Genomic DNA, 17,928 nt, shown 5'->3' with positions numbered 1-17,928 from the left:
TTATAATTAGTTCAGTTTGCTTCATTTGTGACAACAGAATCCAGTTTGATACAAATTTCTGTAGCTTCTTGAATTTCTGGTTGAAACCAAATGGGGAATTTACTCACGGGTAAGAACAAAATCCCACTCAAACTTTAAATCACCAAGTTTTTGTGCAAAGTATTTTGTTCACTTCTGGAGTAGTCTCATAAATTAGCTTTGAAAGAGCAGTACACAATGATATAAATTATCCAAAACCTGTCAGAAAGATTGCTATGAAGATTGAGTAGGAGCGTGAATTCCAAATTCAGTTCTTGCACTTGCAACTCACTTAACCTATATCTCATATGAATCCTGTTTGCAAAGGCTAAACTTTTTCTACAATAATAACACATAATTAGCTTTCCAACTATAATGTTTTTGTCCAATTCAAAATTCCAAAAGTTCTGGGATCATTTCCCTCCCTTTTTCTGTGGTAACCATGGCAGCAGATTTGGCATGGTGATTTGAATTACATTCATTTTATTGAACTGATTCCTTCTAAATATGGAATACAAACCAACCATATATTTCAAACTGTTGCATATTTAGATAGGAACAGAAGTAGGCCGTTCATATAGCTGAGCCATTCTGTAAGATTCGGATCTTAATCCATTTACCTACTTTGGGCCCATACCTAAACCCAATAAAACTCTGTGTTGAATTTTTCATGGTCTCAACATCTTTTTGGGGGAGTGAGTTCTAGATTTCTACGTCTCTGCGTGAAGAATGGTTACTCAACATCACCATTAAACAAGCTATGCCTTCCTGTTCTGGAGTCCTCCAGTTCTATCTACCCAATCAAGTCCTTTAATCATCATAATCACCTTAATTAGATCACTCCTTTGCCTTTGGCCAGGATTTTCTGGTCCTGCCCCCGCCAGAAATTACAGCTCGGTCAAATTTTCCAGCCGCAATAATTTCTGCCGCTGGTGAGACCAGAATTTCCTGGATTTTCTCTTTCATACTCAAGGCAATATAAATTTAGTTCACATGACTCATCCTCATAAATTAACCATTTTACCCCCAATCTAATTTGAAGAGTTGCTTTCTTTTCTTCAATTCAGTAAAGTTCTGGTGAACTGCACAACCTTCAATACCAATATCCGCAATGTCCAGAACAATACTTCAGGTATGGCCTAACAACAGCTTTAAACAACTATGGCATAATTTCCAAGCTTATTAATGTGGAAACTAATCAACTGCTTGCCTACATTCTTAAAGATGTGAAAATATATTACAAACTGATTGATCTCCTTTTGTTCGCAGGCTCAGGTCTGTGTGTCTCTCTCTCAGTGTAACTTTGCCTCTGCCGAATGTCAAAAGCGTGGTGAAAAGGAAGCATTTGAAGTTGTACATTTTTCAAGCACACCATTGCATACATATATCCAAATTAAATTAATTTGGATCTAGAAAACAGTAGTGAAAAAAGGGAAATATTTCCACCGGAATTGTACATGTGTAACTGTATATAAATTTGCTGTCTGTTGAAAACGGGTGCAGCTGAAGATACTGACAACTGAGTTGTTAACAGCAAACTTTATTTCTCCAAAAGCAACTTAAGCTACCTCAATGATGGTGATCATATGAATGGCACAGAAACAGCACAGCAAAATTAATCTCAAAAATAGATTCAATATCAGCTTTTCAAACTAGTCTCATGGGGCAGATGTTTCTCTCCTAATGGAGGTACGAATTGAGCCTCAAATGCTGAACTTCACTTTTTTCGCTGGGAAAGCACTTTTCCTCTACCTTCCTGACCCCACAACATATTTGAGTGACCTTTTTGCAGGTCAGAAAGGTCTGGTGTGTAAAATGCACGCACCTCTTTCACGATCAGGGTCCCCATTGTGAGGATCAACGGGAAATTGCATTTAATCCCATACATTATTTGTGCATGCTGGTGTTTTGGCAGCCTTAAAAGAACTTACCTTCTTGAAGAGTTCAAGACCACTGGGAGAAGCTTACTTGAGCTGGAAATATTCCAAAACATCTAAAATGCTTTGACACCTTCAAATGTTAATATTCGATGCTGTCATGCAGGTGTATATTTAATGCAGTGATTCATCATAGGGATCTGTTCCGCAAAGGAAGATAACCTTTCATTTACTGCCATTGTGTCAGTGTTTTCATACATTACTGTGCTTTTTCCATTGAAGAGTGCCCTACTGAATTAAAAATGTTTTTTAAAAGTCCTGTCAGCCTCTGCTGTCATGTTTTGTGCTGTGATTTAAATCGACTGACAGTTCTGGCTGATAAAAAAAAAATCTGTGTGTCATAATATATACCAATATATCATGGTGCAGACTCACACTGATGGACACACACAGGGACCAATCAACATGTACAAACATCGCAGCCAATCACCAGTTAGAATACACACACTATAAAGGCAGAGGGCACCATGGTTCCCGCTCATTCTGGGTGCTGCCTGAGTGTAACAGGAACTTATTCAGCCCAGCACGGACTGACAATACGTGCTGAGAGAATCAACTGGTTCGGATAAGGTTTAGGTCTCTAGTTCAAGTTAGCATTATTTAGACCCACAGTCATTGTGTGTTAGTTAGTCAGAAGTAGTTAATAAAATTGAGTTGAACGTTCATCTGTGTTGGAAATGTCTGTTCATCTCTCAAGCCTACACAAGCCAACACATCACTCTGCTTTTGAAAGTTTAAACATCTTGACACCTGCTCCTCTCCACTGAAATGGAACAACATTTTGTGATGTCTATTTCAGGCAATGTAGTTGGAAGCTTCTGTTATTACTGCTGGAGCCATTATGATGCTTAGCTGTGTTTCAATGTTGATAATGGTTTCAGTTCAGCAGGCAGTCTATTGATCCAAGAATGATTGGTACTGTTAAGAAGTTGTAATAACACAACGTGCTTTTATATGTTTCCTTGTTTGGTCACAAATCTACCAAGCAGTTAAAGGATTACAAATGTTTCCAGTTTTGATGATGATGTCCACGTTTTAATGGCCTCACTAGCCACAGGCATAAATCCATTAATGATGTTAAATCTCACAAGAGGCAAAATGCGGGATTTGAGACAGCGAGATTTTGGTTTCCTATCTTCCCCACCCTGATGCAATCAGGTTCACTCCCAGGAAAGATGCGCGCCGGATTTGCATACACTACAATATCATAAGCGGGTTTGATGCCACTACGCCTGCCATCAATGTATCTTCCCACCCAGCCGGCGTGACATCACACCAGCGCAAGTCACTACTGGTTTTTAAAATGAAAACCAGTCATGATGACCATGCCAGGGTCGCACAGGTAAGTATAGACCCCCCCCTCCGGGTGGTGAGAGACATGCCCGGGCATTTCCCTGACACTTCCCCTGGCACTTTGGCCCCAGAAGGCAGTGGCATAGTGGTATTGTCACTGGACTAGTAACCCAGAGTTCTCTGGGGTCCGGGTTCAAATCCCGCCTCTGCAGATGGTGAAATTTGAATTCAATAAAAATCTGGAATTAAAAGTCCCATGATGACCATTGTCAATTATCGTAAAAAAAGTTTGGTTCACTACTGGCTTTTAGGGAAGGAAATCTCCTGTCCTTACCTGGTCTATCTTACATGTGACTCCAGAACTATATCAATGTTGTTGACTGTCCCTTCAAGGGCTGTTATGTTATGCTGTTTGATTAACACAAGTTGCTACTGACCATAGATGACGTCGAAAGACACTCCAGTCCTTGAAGTCAGTTGAAAGGATTTATTCAGTAACAACAACTAGATAAATGAGTTCGACACTCTGCTGATCTAACTCTAGTAACTCAGTGATAATGACTAACTGTGCAACTGGGATCCAGGCCACATGTGGTGACCCAGCCTGAGATCTAAACTATTCTGGTGCTAATCCTATAGTCCCTGCCAGGAGTGAGAGGGAGGGTCTAGTGTGTGTCTAGTTTTATAATGAGTTGTGTAATGCCCTCTAGTGGTCGTGCCACAGCCGGGTGTTCTGATTAACCCCTTAGTTACGTGTCAGTCCACATATCATTCCAGTTGACTGTCTCCTCAAGGGCAATTAGGGCTGGGCAATAAATGCTGGCCCAGCCAGCGATGCTCACATCCAATGATCAAATTTAAAAAATCCGTACTGTTCCCTGGGTGTGAGAGGGGCACACCCTAATGCTTGAGAGATGGGAGGAGTTCCCTGATGCCTATATGGTGGGTGAGGGGTGAATATCACCCTGATACTTATAGGGGGGGGATCCTCTTTGCCTATAGAGGGTGAGTTTATTTTTTGTGCAGATCGACTGCCCTTTAAAGATGGCACCCCGATATCTGTGAAGCCGCCCTTGCCAGCTCTAACAGGCCCCTTTCTACCAGAGTATCACCGCAAACCACATCCCGAGATTCTCTGTGGAGAGAAAACTGAGCTGGAGAGCTACATGCTGGTTTTCAGACTGAAACTCACACAATTTTGGGATGGTCTCACCCAGTGGGTCTAAATGCAGGGTTTTATTAGGTTGTTAGGTTATTAGGTTTTATTAGGGGCAGGTTTAGCACAGTGGCCTAAACAGCTGGCTTGGAAAGCAGAACAAGGCCAGCAGAGCGTGGTTCAATTCCTGTACCGGCCTCCACGAGCAGGCGCCGGAATGTGGTGACCAGGGGGTTTTCACAGTAACTCCATTGAATCCTCCTTGTAACAATAAGCGATTTTCATTTTCAAGAGATTTTTTTCAATGACCGTAATATAATTCCCAGTGTTATTGCATAGTCCCCGACAACTGTACATAGTGCATACTGGGTGAATGACTATGGAGGATATATGGAGGCATTGTGATGACATCAGTGAACTGAAGGGCAAAGGGTGAGGATGAGGAGGGCATTGTGTTGAGAGCCGGTGGGGTAGACTTTTGAACAGTATTGGGAGCTGGGCAGCTGCATTGGAGAACCAAGGCAGGCCTTCTGACCAGGTTGCCACCGCATCCAAATCCCTCAGGAGCTCTAGTGAGGCTTGCACAATGAATTGCAAACCTGACCCCTGGGTGTCAAGACAAGCATCATCAGGCAAAAGCAGATGTTTTGAAATTTCAATTCATGAATCTTATTAAATTTTTTTTTGTTAAGAAAGCTTGGTGGAACAAAGCCTTGTACAGGAAACATAAAAGTTACGAACACTTCGGCGCAATCAAATGGTTTCATGGCAAACGATTCGGTGACGTGATGGGCCATTAAATCCTGTGAGAGTGATGTTCAGAACGCCTCGCGAGACCAAACGAGATCTCACCGATGTCACGATCTGGATCTCCCCCTCACTGGGCGAGATCCAGATCAGCATATTTAAATGAGCTGAGCTTGTCAGTGCAGGAAATGAAGCAAGTACAGCCTCAGCGAGGAGTTCCTCGTCGAATCCCGTTTGATAATGGGGTGGTTCATGCCATTGCAGGCACCGAGAAACACCCTGCTAAATGCACCCAAAACGGGACTCTTCATTTCCCTGTTATAACATCGTCAATGTGTACAAGAAGAATTATTTATATGGGTAAATAACGCCTTTAATATGGCAAAATATCCTAAGGCACCTCACGGTGTTTTATCAAACACAATTTGACATTGTGCCAAAGGAGATATTATAGCTATGTCAAAGAGCTAGGTTTTAAGGAGCAGTTAAAGGAGGAAAGACAAGGCCCGGGGAGGGAATTCCATAGCTCAAGGCTCAGGTACCTCAAGGCACAACCACCAATAATGGAGTGACTAAAATTGGGAATGCACAAGAGACCAGAATTAGAGGAACACAGATATCTTGGGAGGCTTGGAGGCTAGAAGAGTTTATGGAGATAAAACAAACTGAGGCCATGGAGGAATTCGAACACAAGAAAGAGAATTTTAAAGTCCAGACATTTCTTAAGCAGGGACAACGTAAGTCCGCAAGCACAGGGTAACGGGTGAACATTTGGTGTGAATTAGAACACAGACAGCAGAGGTTTGAACGCCCCAAGCTTACAAGCGTTTTAAGGTAGAACGTGAAAGTCTAGCCAGGAATGTTTTCAAATAGTTAAGCCCAGAGATAACAAAGGCTTGGATGAACAGAGCCAGGAGGAGTGTCAAAACATTGCTACAGATATGGAAATTAGCAATCTTAATGATGGTGTGAATATAAGAGTTTAGTTGCTAGATGGGCAACCACAACATGAAGCTAAATCCAGACAAAACGGGCAGGATTCTCCGACTCCGCGCCTGGTTGGAGAATCGCTGGCGGGCCCACGCGAATCGCACATGCTGCCCCGACGTGGCACCAGGGTGGTTGGCGCGGCGCCGGTCGTGGGCTGCTCTACGTGGTCGGCCCGCCAATTCTCCAGCCCAGATGGTCCGGACGGCCGTAAGAAAAAAACCAAGTCCCGCCGGCGCCGCTCTAACCTGCTCCGAGCCGGCGGGACCTTGGCGTTGCAGGATCGGGTGCCGGCCTGTATGGGGCAAGGGGGTTTCCGACCCCAGGAGGCGGGCCTCCGATGAGGCCTCTCTGGATCGAGGCCTCCTTTACTACGCACCGGTCCCTGGAGCCCTGCGCCATGTTGCGTCGGGGCCGGCGCATTGAAGGAGGCCACTGCTCACGTCTGCATTGGTGCCGGTGCCACTGCGCATGCGCGGATCCCGCGGGGCACTGTTTGCACCAGGATCGGCAGCTGGAGCAGCACAAACTGCTCCAGCGCCGTGCTGGCCCCCTGTAGGGACCAGAGTTACTCCTGGCAGCGGCCCTGGACACTCTGCCATGGGATGGGAGAATCCTGCCCAACATATGCAGCTCAGACAACTGAAAGAGTACATGGATAGAATTTACAGTGCAGAAGCAGGCCATTCGGCCCATCGAGTCTGCACTGGCTTTTGGAAAGAGCACCCTACCCGCGGTCAACACCACCACCCTATCCCCATAACCCAGTAACCCCACCCAACACTAAGGGAAATTTTGGACACTAAGGGCAATTTATCAGGGCCAATCCACCCAACCTGCACATCTTTGGACTGTGGGAGGAAACCGGAGCACCCGGAGGAAACTCATGCACACATGGGTGACCCAAGCCGGAATCGAACCTGGGACCCTGGAGCTGTGAAGCAGTTGTGCTATCCACAATGCTACCGTGCTGCCCCTTGAATCATGCTGTATAACTACAAAAAATAAATGGAGAAGGATAGTTTAACAACAAGGTAATAGAGCCAACATCACACGTCAGCTCAAGTAAGGATCATTGAAACTTCTATCTGGGGGAGTTGGTGGCATTTGGATAATTCCGCTGCCCTAATAATCCAGAGGCCCAAGTGGGGGCATGGGTTCATCTACCAGCCTTTCCTGGTCTGGCCATGCGAGATTTCAGACCCACAGTAATGTGGTTAACAAGGACAATAAAGGATGGGCAACAAAAATGTTGGCTCTGCCAGCGACACCTGCATCCCACGAAAGAATAAAGAAAAGAAAATCAGGTTTGTATGTGCACCAATCCAAAGTACTCAAACAAAAGAATAGGTCAAATTACCCAGCGAAAATCTGAAGGTATTGCATCAATGTACTGATAGGAGTCTTTTCTATACTTGATGCAAGCTTAGGATGTTGCAAGAAAATTAATCAACTAAGTTGAATATTATGAAATCTTACATGGGCACAAGTGTTGAGAGGATCATAAGTTTGGTGTTGGGAACTCCAAAGAACAGAAACGTCATGGCGCTGTTTCAGAGTTGCCAGAGTAAAGCCCAGGAATAGGGCAGAAAAGAAAAAGCCATTCACATTTCCAAACTGAATACATTTTGGACATAATAATATCTTGGAATAAAATCATGAAAAGGTCTAAGAAGTTTGAAACGCTGAGTTCCACAAAACAAAAGCAGAACCAGTGAGAGTAACTGCACGTTGCACATTTAACAAAATCTGTTCCAAGACAGGTGCCAAAACTGCTCTGTAACCTCATGAAAAATAATGCACCTTTTAAATGAGTTGCAAATCTGGAAATAGCTTTTAAAGACATAATGCAATTGATCATACATTTTCCACATACAATGTTGCAAAATATGGAAGAAAATGAATCACATTCAAAGCTGATGTATCACATTGCGTTTGAGTTCGATATGACAATTGTCCCTTGCATGGAGAAAGGGACAAGGGGCGTTTTTAAAGCTATTGGAAGAGGATTATGATTTTCTTTTCGGAATTGTTGCATATTAGTACATTGCAATACTGCAGTCAGGTGGTGATGTCTTACATTGGAGCATCCCAAAGTTTGCTAAGCATCTCAAAGCCATGATTGTCATGGAGCATTTATGCTTCTGAAAGCCTGTGCACCCGAAATGCACACGGGTCATTATTAAATTAGAGGATAACATTTTGAGTGTTTGAACAATATGCAATTCAACTTCAGTATCTGGTTCTAGTTATTACACCCCTACAACTGCCTTGAAGTGAGCTGCAGCCCTTTCAGAGCTACTCTGACTGAGGAAAGTTAGATCAGGTCAAGTTCAGTCAGCGCACTAACTGCATTCCTTCACACAAAAACCACCTAAATCATATTGTCAGATCCTATAAATGTCATTTTATTGTTGAATACATTGGACTATGAGGAAATGCATGATTATTGTTGCAGAGAATTATTGTGGTGGAATGTCATTTGGGAGAAAGGTTTGTTGGTCTTTTAGGCAACATGATTCATTATGTAGCAAATAACTTATTAGAAACCAGGACAAAATAATAATTATACACGTCGCACGATCTAATGGAAACTGTTGAATCCACAGGAGGTAGAACGTATAGATGGAAGTAAAAATGACAGAACACGGTTTATTTCAATACTCGTCCACTGCCCTAAGGGTTTCCTTCCCCAACCTGCAGCTAGGCCGGAGTTATTATACAACTGGGATCTCCTTGTAAAGGGGAAGCCCCACCCCTCAAAGGGGAAGTCCTGCCTGTTTTAAAGACGATGTTAATATTCCGGGGAGGTCACGGGAAATTGTCCTCATTCCGGGACCTCCATTGGGGGTATAACACTCCTCTCTCCCCAAGTGCGGAGCAACACATCCATGGGTAAGGGTGCCGGGCCTTTCGACTGTTTCGCCTGTGGATAGCATGCTTGCGCCGACCTCGCAGCATCAGCGGGCGTATAAATCGGACCAGGGAGTGGAGTTTACGTGACGAGTGTCTGGGCGTTGGCGGCAATGCTGGTGTGGCTGCGGGAGCTAGCATGGGCAACTCCAGCGGTGGCAGAATGTCCATCTCGGTTTCTGCGTCGGAGCTAGGCAAATCTTCGTCCGGCATCTCGATGTCCTCAAAACTCACCACTGAATCCTTGGCAACCGACGGAGCCAAGGGCATGTGTGAAAATGAGACTTCCGAATCAAGCAGGTGCGGAGGCGGTGACCTATCAACATCTCAGCTGGCACGATACACATCGTGGCATGCGGGGTTGTCCGGTAGCAGAATACAAACCGTGCTAAGCAGGTCTCCTGGAGCGGGGTTGCAGGAGGCAACTTCTGGTGTGCCTGACACTGGATGCAGCACTGGGCCATTTGCTTGATGTCTGCATCGATGCTGAGCCACCAAACGTAGCTTTGAGCTAACATTTTAATTTTGGACACACCAGAATGACCATTGCGGAGGTCCATCAGGCACGGGCAGCGTCCATGTTCAGGGACCACCATGCGGGTCCCCCAAAGAAGCACGCCATCCTCTATGCTAAGCTCCTGCGTATTTGTGGCATAGACCTTTGGGTCCTGCGGTTCAGGCCTGTGCTGAGCCCCATACTACACCATGTGAGCAATGCGGGATAGCGGAGGGTCAGGCTGGATTCACCTATGGATGCATGGTGTCGTGAGCGGTAGCAAGTCCATAAAATGGAGAGTGGCCATGACCTCGCCTGCTATCGCTGGGGTAGATGGCCTGATCAGCAGGGGCAGACAACCTAACACACGGTGGGGAATCCTGGTCCCAGAGCCGTACTCTAACACATAGTCATACGCTGCGAGCAGCAATGCCCATCGCTGGATGCAGGCGGAAGCAATGGGGGGAAATCGTCCAACCCTCCTTCAAGAGCCCTTGGAGGGGCTTGTGGTCCATGAGAACGGTGAAGTGGTGCCTTTGGACATATTGATGGAATTTCTTGACACCGAACACGACTGCCAAATTTTCCTTCTCGATCTGCCCATACTGCTTCTCTCTGGGCAGCACAGTGGCGCAGTGGGTTAGCCCTGCTGCCTCACTGCGCCTTGGTTCGATCCCCGCTCTGGATCACTGTCCGTGTGGAGTTTTCACATTCTCCCCGGGTGTTTGCGTGTGTTTCGCCCCCACAACCCAAAAATATGCAGGCTGGGTGGATTGGCCACGCTAAATTACCCGTTAATTGGAAAAAAATGAATTGGGTACTCTAAATTTAAAAAAAATAAAAATACTGCTTCTCTGTGTTGATCAACATTCCGGAGGTGAAATGAAATGAAAATTGCTTATTGTCACGTGTAGGCTTCAAATGAAGTTACTGTGAAAAGCCCCTAGTCGCCACATTCCGGCACCTGTTCGGGGAGGCTGGTACGGGAATTGAACCGTAATGCTGGCCTGCCTTCGTCATTTTTAAAAGCCAGCTCTTTAGCCCTGTGCTAAACCAGGTGAAGGCGATGGAAGTTCAGATCCGTTGTCATTTCATGGACCAGTACGACCCCGATGCCGTATGGAGAATTATCACAGGTCAACAGGATTGCCCGGGATGGGTCGAAGTGGTTTAGCAGTCTTGACGAGGAAAGTTCTTGTTTCACCTCGACAAAAGCTGCTTGCTGTTCTCGGCTCCACTCCCAGTGTTGCCACTTCTTCAACAGATGGTGGAGGGGAAGCTAAAGTGGTGGCCAAGTTTGGGAGGAACTTGCCACAGTAGTTTACCATTCCCAGGAATTAATGGAGTTCCATTGGGCTACCTGGCACAGGAGCCTTCCAAATTGCTTGGACCATCTTTTCCACTGGGTGCAAGCCATGGTGGTCTACGTGGTAGCCGAGGTACGTTATTTCGGCAGCATTGAATACATATTTCTCCCGCCATAGATGGACGCCAGCATCTTCAAAATGCTCCAGCCCCACGGCCAGGTTTTGTAGGTGCTCCTGGACGGATGGGCCAGTGATCAGAACGTCGTCACGATAGACCGCCACGCGGGGCAGGCCTCGCAGGATGTTCTCCATTACTTGCTGGAATATCGCACACACAGAGGAAACCCCAAAGGGAAGGCGGGTGTATTCGTATAGCCCCTGTGCGTGTTCACAGTTTCAATGGGTCTGGACTCAGGGGCCAGGACCAACTGGACGTAAGCACGACTCATGGTGAGTTTCGTAAACGTGCACCCTCCGCCAGGTTTCGCGTAAAGGTCCTCGATCCGGGGATCTGGGTTCAGTCGCGACACACGATTGACCGGCGTTTTATAGTCGCAACACAAGTCCGGCTTCATGACAGGGACGACTAACACTGCCCAGTCAGAAGTCAGATGCCCAGGTTCTCCATCCAATCCAACTCAGCATTCACCTTGAGCATACGGACAGGTCAGGGATGGAGGTAGCATGGTTGAATCAAGTGGTCTACACTTATTCGTGCCACAGCTCCTTTTATGGTGCCCAAGCCAAGAATAACAATGGAGACCTCAACAGAACTCCCTCAGGCCCACGTGGGTGCATGCGGCAGACCCGCTGCCAATCTAACAGCAAGTGGCATAGCCAGTCATGCCCCACGAGGCTCAGACCGCTCCTGTGGACTACCACCAGTTGACCATACGCGACCAGAACCGTTGAAGTGCCCGTCATTGCCAGCGTTCCCCTCTACAAGTGGCCAGTCTCGCATTGATGTCCGACAGGTTCAGTGATTGAAGGCAGACCGAATGTGATCAAATGTACAGCCACTTACTTCCTGCACTGCTGCCCCAGTGCCGAGTTCCAGGCAGATTGGGTGTCTATTAATCCACAGGGAGATCCAGATGGGCGCTACTCTTGGCGCAGCCAAGGAGTGTAACTGTTCGTAGATGCTGTCCGCATCTTCTACATAGTAAACCCTGTCACATGGGAGTGGTCGCGCCTCGCGGGTCGGCTGGCAGGTAGATCCTCGTGGGGCCTCCTGTCTCTCTGGTTCCTGCGGCCAGTTGCAGCCCTTGCTGGCTGGTGGTCATATTCTTGTTCTTCCTGGTCGGGGGAGAACATCCAACGGCGTCCCCAGCCTCTATTACGGTGGTCCGTGTTCTTCCAATAGGTGTCCCATTGTTGGATGCCAGCCTCTTCATGTCTAGCCGACTGTGATAGGTGCTTGTGATTGCATCCCAGACTGACACACAGAGAGTTCTGGAGTTCCTGGACCCCTTGCCAGTGCTTTCTCTGGAGATAACTATCGTCACTGTGCGTTGCAGGTCCAGGTGGGCCTCAGCATCGCGGGTTCACACACCAAACGATCCCCGAGTGTCTCATTCAGTGTTACTTCGAATTCACAAGTCTCAGACAGTTTTCAGAGATGGACCAGGAAGCCACTCGCTGACTCGGCTTCGGCCTGAACAGCCGTGTGGAACCGGAAACGGTGTACGATGAGACGTGGTTTTGGGTCGCAATGCTCTCCCAGCAGAGTCACCAGGGCGGCAAACGACTGGAAATCAGGGGCGTCTGGATGATTCAAGCTCTCCATCACACTGTAGGTGGGCCCTCTGAAAGCCGTCAGTAATATAACAGTTTTTCGTGCATCGCCAGTAATATCATTTGTTCGCAGAAAATCGTTCATGCATTCAACATATTGACCCAATCAATTGTACCTGCATCAAAAGATTCCAGCTGTCCTATGAGTGGCATTTCAGTGGTTGTAGCGGGGCCTGCCGAAGCCTAGATGAGGTGGGCCAGGCGTGTAACCACCAGTATCGATGGCAGCTCCTCTGAATCCTCGTCGGCAGCATTGAATCCAAGGTAGACAGACTTCATAATCAGAAGTAGAAATTACAGAACATAGTTTGTTTTGCTACACTAATAATACTCCTCCACTCCCCTAAGGGTCTCCTTCCCCGATCTGCAGCCAGGCCTGTTTTTTTATACAACTGGGGTTCCCTTGTAAAGGGAAAACCCCACCCCCTTAAAGGGGAAGACCTGTCTGTCTTAAAGGGGAAGTTCATATTCCGGGGCGGTCATGGGAAATGGTATCATCCTGATCCCAGGACCTCCATTGGGGTTATAACACAGACATTTCCAGAAGTGTCATTTGTGGCAGGTTTTGCTGGGAGTTTCCCGTCGGCTCTGTTGACAACTTCCCCACTGCTATCCAATTACTTTTGGGCCCGAGGGAGTTTCCCCCCGGTCATACCCACATTAAGAATTATTTTCATCACTGGGGAGCTGAACTTGCGGGCCAGACTGGCTCATCAGCAATCGGGCTGCCATTTTGAAAGGGTGTCCCAATCTCTCAGTGAGCTTGTGAGCCCACCACCTCTGGGAAATGTTACACATAGGAGCACTACCCCACACACACCCAAGTGATGACACCCCACTACAGGGGGGTCACTGAGGGCCCCCTTTTCATACCTACCCACCTGTCCTTTCAGTCCCCACCCCGCCCTTCCAGGGCTTCCACTCTTCACCCTCTCCAACCTTGTAGGGGTCCCTTCATACCCTCCCTGCACTCCACCCACCCTCCTTAACTTCCCTCCACCCTTCTTTAATGGGCATAGCCCCCTCAGGCCCTGACCCTTGGCAGTGCCACCCTGGCACCTGGACACCCTGGCACTGCTACCCCAACACCACTCCTGTTGACTTTGCAGTGCCATATGAGCACCTTGGCAGTGCCAGTGTGGCAGTGTCATTGTGCCAGCGTGGCAGTGCCAAGGTTCCCGCATTCCAGCGGCCCTGTCCCTGACCACCCAGGGGCCTCGAATGGCCCAGGGAATGACCCGGGTATCATTCCACCTGGTCCACGTTTGTATGGACTAGTATTGAATGACAGCTGAGGACTCCCTGGGGAGGTTGTTAGATACCAGGAGACTGGTAGATCCCGGGTGAGTACACCTAATTAGGTTTAAAACCTACTTCGGCTCGCGCGGCTTGGTCACCCCCATTTTGGGTAGGATCCTGATCATGCCACCTCATGTGGTCCAGGTATATGTTGTGAGGCATACTGGCTGCTAGGAAGCTGGCGGGAAGCTTCTCTCAGCATCAACCGTCCGTGTCACACTCCCATCTGGACGCGATGGATAGTTCACACCCATAATCAAAGATGAGGAAGATAGTTGGCTAATAACTTGATGTTACAAGATACGTTCCTGAACCAGTATAAACACGGGCAGCATGGTAGCATAGTGGTTGGGCAACACAGTAGCATAGTGGTTAGCACAGTTGCTTCACAGTTCCAGGGTCCCAGGTTCGTTTCCAGGCTTGGGTCACTACCTGTGGAGTCTGTATGTTCTCCCCGTGTCTGTGTGGGTTTCCTCTGGGTGCTCTGGTTTCCTCCCACAGTCCAAAGATGTGCAGGTTAGGTGGATTGTCCATGCTAAATTGCCCTTCGTGTCCAAAAAGTTTGGGTGAGGTTACTGGTTTACGGGGTTAGGGTGGAGGTGTGGGCTTGGGTAGGTGCTCTTTCCAAGGGCCGGTGCCGACTTGATAGGCCAAATGGCCTCCTTCTGCACTGTAAATTCTATGTATGTAAATCTATGTATACCTTGTCCATTATCATCTCACCAATAATACAAGGAATTGTGCAAACAACCGCACGCTTGTGAGAGACCGGTGCAACTTCATTCCGATCTTTACAAGGCTGACTTGAAAAGAAACTTGTCATCTATCAAAATCAGTTAAGTTGCAGTAAGTGAAGCCCCTTCAACATAAAGCAATCATTCAGCTGAATGCTTCCCAAACAAACTGGGCAGTTGGCCAATGTGCAATTCTTACTTGAACAATTTGGCTGCTTCCTTTGTCAGCTGTTGGAAACTGCAAAGGCTGGCGACCTTTAATTATTTAAACAAGGTTCAGCCTTTTGTAGGTTTACTAAAATTTGGACAAGCTACTGAAGTACTCCTGTTTCAGATCTGGGTGAAGAGCAGGTGTTATTTGAATGCAAGGTTATGTTTCAGGTCTGCAAAGTGAAGTATGATTCATCGCAGAAGGCAATCATTCATTTTAGCATACAAATGCAACCTATTTTGACCAGCATGAAACTTAAAAACAGGATAGAATTCTCTGGTCTCTCCAGTCCAGCGACTCGAGAATCCTGCCCGAGGTCAATGGACTTTTCCATTGTCCGCGTCTCACCGATGGCGATCTTGTGATGTGCGGGGCAGAAGAATCCAGCGCAGAGGGTGCCATGTTTAAAATAGGTTTTTATACATTTAATATTTCACAAGATGTCAACATCGTTGGCTCGGCTGGCAATTATTGTCCACCACAAAATGCCATTAAAGGGGTGGTGAGCTTCTTTTTTAACGACTCCAGTCCATATGTAGATAAACTCACAATGCTGTTCAGAAAAGAGATCCAGGGTATTGACCCAACGGCAGTGAAGAAGTCAGAATAAAGTTCCAAGTCATTGAGATTGGGTGGCTTGGAGTGGTATTTGCAGTTGGAGATACTCCAATGCATCTGCTGACCTTGACCTTCTAGGTGTTAGGGATTTCAGGAAGGTACAGTCAAAGGAGCATTGACAAGTTGCTGCAATGCATCTTATAGATGGCACACTCTGTTGCCACTGCCTTTCAGTGGTGGAGCCAGTGGATGTCAGATCAAGCAGGCTGCATTGTCCTGGATATTGCCAAGTTTCCACATGTTATTGGAGCTGCACTCATCCTGCCAGTGGAGCGTATTCCATAACACTCCAGAATTATGCCTTAGATAGTGGACAGGATTTGGGAGAGTCAGGAGCTCAGTTACTCTCAGCAGAATTCACAACCTGTAACCTGCTTGTGGAGCCTCCTCTTCCAGTCAGTTGTTTATTTGTTCACCAACATTCATGATTCCATGTGGCAGGATTACAGAATTTTGATTATTCTGCTGCTTGGCACGCAAGTAGGCTAAATTGTATGTAGCACAGGCTGACACTTTAGGTAAGCCTGGTGATGCTCCTGCCATGTCCTCCTGCACTCTTCATCGAACCAGGGTAGAATGTCGGAGGATGAGACAGGTTTTTAGGGTACTCAACAATGGTTTCATTCTCACCATTACTGAGACTAGCTTTTCATTCCAGATTTATTCATTGAATTTAATTCCACCAGCTCCCATGGCAGGATTTGAACCAATGCCTCTATTCACCTGGTTATCTGCATTGCTAGTCCAGTGGCATTACAATGTCAATTGTTGATCTTAAGTACAGCTTATTTTTGTCTTGGTGTCATCTTTCATGATGGTTATTCTGCTACAAGAAGCTTTTTGTTGATAATTTTAACTGTCAGAATAGTGAATGGTCCATTCAACTTGGATTATACTTTGTTTGATTTCAAAGTAAAATTAGAAATCAGCTTCCTTTATTTGCATTTTAATAAATTACACTGTGTTCTGTCTGGCACTTTTCTTAAAGTCCAACAGGTTTGATTCAAATCACTAGTTTTCGGAGCACTGCTCCTTCCTCAAGTGAATGAAGAGGTATGTTCCAGAAACATATCTATAGACAAAGTCACAGACACAAGATAATGCTTTGAATGCGAGCATTTGCAGGTAATCAAGTCTTTACAGATCCAGAGAGGGGGGGTAATCCCAGGTTAAATAGGTGTGAATTGTCTCAAGTCAGGACAGTTGGTGGGTGGTGTTCTCATGTGTAGTGGTAGTACCCATGTCGATGACACGTCTTGCAGACGTGTCGTGTTGTGGTCGCTGTTCTGAAGGCTGGGTATTTTGCTGCAAACAATGGTTTTTTGAGGTTGCGTGATTGTTTGAAGGCAAGTAGTGGGGGAGTGGGGATGACCTTGGCAAGATGTTCATCTTCATCGATGACGTGTTGAAGGCTGCGAAAAAGATGTCTTAGTTTCTCCGCTCCGGCGAAGTACTGGACAACGAAGGGTACTCTGTCGGTTGTGTCCCGTGTTTGTCTTCTGAGGAGGTTGGTGCGTTTTTTTGCTGTGGCGCATTGGAACTGTCGATCGATGAGTCGAGCGCCATATCCCATTCGTACGAGGGCATCTTTCAGCGTCTGTAGATGTCTGTTACGCTCCTCCTGAGCAGATCCTGTGTATATGGAGGGCTTGTCCATAGGGGATAGCCAAGGGCTCTATAGCTAATGCAAACAGAAGGGGGGACATCGAGCATCCCTGCCTCATGCCCCGATGTAATGCAAAATACCTGAATTCATACCGTTTGTGCATCCACTCACCATTTGCTCCATATATAGAAACTGCACCTACACCACAAACTTAGGCCGAATCCTGAATTTCTCCAGTAGCCATCAAATAACTCCACTCCTCCCGATGAAACGCCTTCGCCCCATTGAACGCCACCATCATCTCCATCTCCCTACCCTCTGCCGAGGGCGGCACGGTAGCACAATGGTTAGCATAGTTGCTTCACAGCTCCAGGGTCCCAGGTTTGATTCCCGGCTTGGGTCACTGTCTGTGCGGAGTGTGCACATTCTCCCCGTGTTAGCGTGGGTTTTCTCCGGGTGCTCTGGTTTCCTCCCACAGTCCAAAGATGTGCAGGATAGATGAATTGGCCATAATAAATTGCCCTTAGTGCCCAAAAGGTTTGGGTGTGCTTACTGGGTTACGGGGTGTGGTAGGGGCCTGGGCTTGGGTGGGGTGCGCTTTTCCAAGGGCCGGTGCAGACTCGATGGGCTGAATGACCTCCTTCTGCACTGTAAATTCTATGAGATACTTCCAGAAAGCACTACATTCTGCAGCCTCCTCATATTCGAGAACAATGGTCTTTGCTTTACAATCCCTGTCCGGTCCTGCCCAATCACCTTTGGGAGACACCCTTCCAACCATAACGCCAAAACCTTTGCAGATATCTTAGCAT

General features: G+C 46.9%; 1 protein-coding gene across 5 annotated transcripts in view; it reads right to left on the bottom strand.

The window, feature by feature from the left end:
- The window catches only part of LOC119970385 (protein prune homolog 2-like), a 631,375-nt gene that overhangs the window by 505,377 nt on the left and 108,070 nt on the right, over positions 1-17,928 (bottom strand). The gene's annotated exons all lie outside the window — the stretch shown is intronic.

This window comes from Scyliorhinus canicula, chromosome 8 (assembly GCF_902713615.1).
Source record: "Scyliorhinus canicula chromosome 8, sScyCan1.1, whole genome shotgun sequence".
NCBI lineage: Eukaryota > Metazoa > Chordata > Chondrichthyes > Carcharhiniformes > Scyliorhinidae > Scyliorhinus > Scyliorhinus canicula.
The sequence above is the reverse complement of the archived record's forward strand: the minus strand, read 5'-3'. Positions and strand labels throughout refer to the sequence as shown.